We start from the raw sequence: 5,419 nt of genomic DNA on the forward strand, positions 1-5,419 counted from the left end.
TAAAAATAGCATCATGTTGCTGATGTTGCTGTTGCAGTTGCAATGGATGTTGCTGCTGCTGCTGTTGCTGCAATGAACATACGAAATTCGTTTACATTTTTGCCATTTGTGCGAATTAGAGACAGGGCGACAAGGCAGCTGAGCTTCTGTACTTTTATTACTGCTGCCAACTAACTGGATAACAACATGGGCTACAACTCCAACAACAACTCCAACGACAACAGCAGCAGCAACAACACTTTCAACAACAGCGACTCCAACAACAACAACACCAACACCAATAACAACAACAATGACTTGAACAACATGCACTTGTCAACGGTATTTCTTTACACCAAAAGCTCCTTCGTCTCAGGTAATTTTGGAGTTTACTTTGCCTCTCTCTGAAAACAAAACAAATGTTTTCAAACAAAACCGAATTTTCCTATTAGAGATGGCAGTTTTATATGCAAAAATCGATAACAAATCAATTAACAACGATATCATCTTTCAAAGTTTTGTTTTAAGAGGCTTTTTGGCCTCTAAATTAAGATCAGATATTAAAATAGTATACAAACAGAACATATATTATAATTAGGTATGAAAGTTTATGATGTTTTTGTATGGAAAAATAGATTTTGAATTGAAAGTATAAAAAAGTTCTATGAATTATCATTTAAAATAGGTTTATGGATGATTAAATAAGAAGATCTTAAAATAAGTGAAGTAAATCAAACCAAATATTCTAATTAGAGATGAAATCACTTCATTTATGTATAAGCGAATATTCATTTTTAATTGACAAACATTGAAATGTTAAACATTTTCACCTAAAATATCCCTTTTTTTTTGTCTGATAAGTGCAAGTTTGAATAAATATTTAACATAGTAGCCTTTTCTTAAATTTGCTTTGACATAACTAAACAACCAGGTTCTCTAGTGCCACTTTCCATTTGTCTGTGAATCAGTAAACTCGTTTTTCCAAAATGAATATTGTTGATCTTAATAATCAATTTGACCCGGATATCCACATAACCATTACGTTGGTATCCCCGGACAGGAGTGACTTGCAGTTTACCATTCCTATCCACATGCACCTCATCAGAATGATGACGGTCTATTGCGCCCATTTCGGGCTCGATCGCAATGAACTTTACTTTCGCACTCGCGGCCTCTTGATTGTGGACACCGATACGGCTTATCACTTGCATATCAAGACGGGAGGTATTATCGAAGTTACTGAGAGATATTAAGAACCATTCAAGACTAAAACATAAGCAAGGAATCCAGTTATACAATATTATAAAGGTATTTGAATTTAGGTATATAGAAAAAATTATTACAATTTATTTGATACAGGAAACAAGCTGTATGCAGGGAATATAAGCAACAAATATAGATTATAAGAAAATGGTTTAGAAATATAACCATTTAGCCAAGAAAATAATTAAGCCTGGAAAACATCATTGGAAGCCTTGTAAGCATTATTATTTATTACTTTTTTTTAATATTTTTAAATGTGTATTTCAATTATTTTATTCCCCTTAGAATTTAAGCTATAAAACAAAAGCATACTAGGACCTGGATTGGTGAATTCCCACATAACATGCTAGCGGTAAAAATAGTCAACTTAATTTTTCTATAAAAAGTTTATTTAGTTATTCCTTTTAATAGGTTTTTTTAGATATAAGAAGAAAAAAACCGCAGCTCCATAAATACAAAAACCAACACATTTTGAAGACCAAACAATTGCCCTTCCAATGAGTTTTCCATTCGATTTTGGGTCCACTTTAATCGAATTAGGCTCCTATGGACACACACATTAAGGTGGCTCCTTCTGCGAGTACATCGATATGTGAACACTGTACAGTGTGCACTGGAGGGGGGAGGTGAGAGCGTAAAGGGGAAACAAAAGCAAGATACAAGAAAGAAAAAAACACACTGAAAAATTAGAGACGAAAATGCTGACTGAGGCAGAAGAACAAAGGCGCATCCTGTCAGGAGATGTCCAGGCAGGCAGGTGCCAGCATGGGTTAAGCGAGGCTCCACTGTATGCCTTACTCGGTATGTGTGTGTGTGTGAGTGTGTGTGTGCAAGTGTTTTCCAGTTGATGTAACATTACTTTGAAATCTTTTGCCAGGCAGCCAAATGAAAAGCAAAGAGAAGATGTTCAACGCCGCCAATGCCTCTGCCTAAAAGAAGCAAAAGAAGCTACGAATGTGGGGCCATCAGGGGGTTAAGCGGGGGCCCCCAAAAAAACCCCGCAAATTAACCCATGAGGGAGACTTTTTGTAAACACTATATATTACTTGTAAATATTGTATGAACTGGATTTCATTTTTATTACATTTATAAAAATTAATACCAAAGAAAAAGGTAAAAAAAAATTAAAGAAAAATTCCATTAAATAGTATTAATTATTTATTAAACAAAATATTACATACCAAGAAACTTGAACTTATAAGTTATATATTCTTGGTATTTAAAAATATTTTCCCTCCTAAGCTTAAGTTAATTATTACCATTTTCAATACCCCAACACCTTAAGGGTTAAGATGGGGCCTTCCCAAAGTGAACTTCCAGGGGAAGAGGAGATTTCCAGGCGGGTTTCCAGGCGGGTTAGCTTCCGAGAGGAGGAGGTGTGTGTTAACTGCTGTTGAGACAACGGATATGGATACTCGGCTTAATTTCAACCAGCGGTCAGCCAAACAAAGTTTGCTTCTCTTTTCTTTTTTTTTCTCTCTCTCTCTCTGGCCTTCGATGGGGGACTAAAGTGGGGTTAAGGTGCCATGGAAGGAGGAAGGAGGGGGTGGTGTGCGGATGAGGGGGCGGGGGTGTGTGATGCACGCGAAACGCTTCGCTGGACAATGAACAAGCGAAATTAGAGAATGTAAACAGCGAATTTTATCCTGTTCGCTGCCTTGCCCTCAGCAAAAAAAAAACACAAACAACAACAAAAAGCCCATAAAAACAGCAGAGGTTAAATTTATAATATTTAAGAATTATGATTAAATATTTAAATGGGAAAGTGTAAGCAACAAGAAGAGAGAATGTCTTAATAGAGCAAAAGAAAAGCACATTAGTTAAAAAGTGCTAAAATGAGGTCATATTTTCTTAATTTCTTTAAAATAAATTACCTCTTCTTTAAATATATTTGTTGCATAAGTTTGGGTATATATTTTATTATATTTTTTTAATAACTAATATTATAAATTAGTAACTATCTTTCTGAATACATTCGTAACTGCTAGACGAACATAGATAGCTTCAATGAAACGTGGACCATTTTTCTTTGTCTGAGCCTGGGGACCTGTCCGAAGAGATGCGAAAGAGATGGAGAAGGGGGACAAGGACAGGGAGAGGTATGGGAGACAAGGACAGGGAGATGTTCAGGGGACAAGGACAGCAGGGGACACTGATGGGGTAAGACAGCAACAACGGCGCCAGTTGACACGTCTTTTTTTCCTTTGACAAACATTTAAACAGGCGCTGTGCAGCAACAAAAACAATTACAAGCAATTCTGGCTTCCACCTTAACCTTCGGCTTAACCTCAGACATTACTAAATGTACAAAAAACAACAAAAAAAAAAAAAAAATACACAAAACAAGACAAGACTTCTGACGTCATAACAATAAATAAGCAGGTAGAGTCCTATAAGGATACATTTAGTGAGAGGGAAATTCAAGACCAAGATAAAAGTAAAGTTTAAGTTAATATATACTTTATATTTTTATATTTACTATAAAATTTAGGTAATTATTATGTATAAATATAAATATAAATAGAGTAAAAATTTGGTATGTTTATAGATATAAATTATAAAATTAAAAAAAGAAGAGCTATATTTAAGTTATTACATCAATATTTATTATAAGATTACTAATATTTACTATAACATTTAAGTAATAGTTATAATTATAAATAGAGAATAAAAAAAAGATAAAAGAAATATTTAAGTTATTACATCAATATTTATTATAATATTAGTATAATTTACTGTAAGATTTAAGTTATAATTAGAGAAATAATAGTACTTCCTATTGAAATTAACAAGCTAGTTATTTTCTGAAATTAATCAAGTAAAATATATCATAAATTACTGAAAATCCTATGTAGCCTTGTTCCATCTGTCACTCTAAATTCATTCGTCAGTCAAGTCAGATACTATTTCTTTCAAAAACAATACTGGTTTAATAAGATTTCAACATAATATATAAGTAATAATATTAAGAATGCGTCGTATCAATTTAGTTGTACAATCATCGGTGAGGGAACGCGTGGATATTGTTTTTGGTGAAAAGATGCCGCTTCGTAAGCTAATGTTGGCATATGCCAATTGTTTTGATATCGATCGGACAAATTTGGATTTCTATATTGACGACCACTTGATATTGGATGCCGATACGCCCAAGATGTTGAATTTGTCAAATGGATGTGTTATCGAAGTGTACGACCATAATGTGAGACCAATTCAAGTTCAAACTGAAACATAGGAAAGTACAAAAAATATATAGCTATTTATATAAAACTATATGAAAGTAGGCAACAAAACGACAAGCAAACAATATAAGTATTTAGTTAATATAACACAAGAATGATTAAGTTAAGAACTTTAAGCCACAAAGAAATGGTTTCCAAATTAAGACACTTAATCAAGGAAAAGAATCTCTTATTGATATCAATATAGCTATAATTTGCTAGAATATATATATTGTGAGTATATTGCTTAATTTAAGTAAATTATTACCTAATTTTGTATGTTTTTTTTTATATTTTTATTAGCTGTGTAATTATTTCAAATGAAGTCTTTTACAAAGAACTGAGCAAGATAAAAATATAGGAAAAGACCCCCGAAAAGTAGCAATTAAACCAGGACGATTTGTTAATATACAAGTTTCAGTCACATAAGGATACTTTACTTTGATTCCCGGAGTGTGTGTTTATGGCAATCCCTGACTAGACATAAAATCCAGTCAACATTTATACAAAGAGAGAGAGCGGCAGACAGGACGAGACCATTTTTGGGGGGCACTTGATGGAAGGCAGCAGCAGCAGGAACAGAAACGCAGGACGAAGGACGCAGGACTCAGGACCATTGTTAGCGGTTGCCGCATCGCATCGCACTTAACCCCGCCTGTGAGGCAATTCTCTCCTCCAACGGTTTGTCGGTCTACTGGCGCTTCATCAATTCCGACCATGTCCAACCGACAGAAACAAAACAGGAGTGGCCCAAGGATCGGGCTTTTGACAGGAGCCCCGGAGAGGGGAGGAGAGGGGCGGTGGGTGACATGGAGGACGAACGACATTTCCACATTTCCATTTGAATAATTTAGACATTTTCGTTGATGAATAACCGAAAGCACATTGATAGATATTCACCAGCTCTCACTGCAAAGTCCCTGTTACCCGTCTGGCTACGCAGGCTAACCTGTACGAGA

The 5,419-nt window shown here is 34.8% G+C and overlaps 2 long non-coding RNA genes across 5 annotated transcripts; both read left to right on the forward strand.

Annotated features, from left to right (window-relative positions):
- The first annotated feature begins 899 nt into the window (after positions 1–899).
- Positions 900–2,392, forward strand: LOC147643212 (uncharacterized). 4 transcript variants are annotated; one of them, XR_015272231.1, is made up of 5 exons: positions 900–1,287; positions 1,339–1,456; positions 1,528–1,594; positions 1,664–2,055; positions 2,120–2,392. It is a non-coding gene; the product is annotated as an uncharacterized LOC147643212 (long non-coding RNA). The 4 variants fall into 4 exon arrangements; XR_015272232.1 differs by having other exon boundaries at positions 2,124–2,279; XR_015272229.1 differs by having other exon boundaries at positions 1,664–2,043; positions 2,120–2,279.
- Positions 2,393–4,602: 2,210 nt separating this feature from the next.
- Positions 4,603–4,970, forward strand: LOC147643213 (uncharacterized). Its single transcript, XR_015272223.1, has 2 exons — positions 4,603–4,694; positions 4,787–4,970. It is a non-coding gene; the product is annotated as an uncharacterized LOC147643213 (long non-coding RNA).
- The last annotated feature ends 449 nt before the right edge of the window (positions 4,971–5,419 follow it).

This window comes from Drosophila serrata, unplaced genomic scaffold (assembly GCF_035046125.1).
Source record: "Drosophila serrata isolate PLE 108 unplaced genomic scaffold, ASM3504612v1 contig_276, whole genome shotgun sequence".
NCBI lineage: Eukaryota > Metazoa > Arthropoda > Insecta > Diptera > Drosophilidae > Drosophila > Drosophila serrata.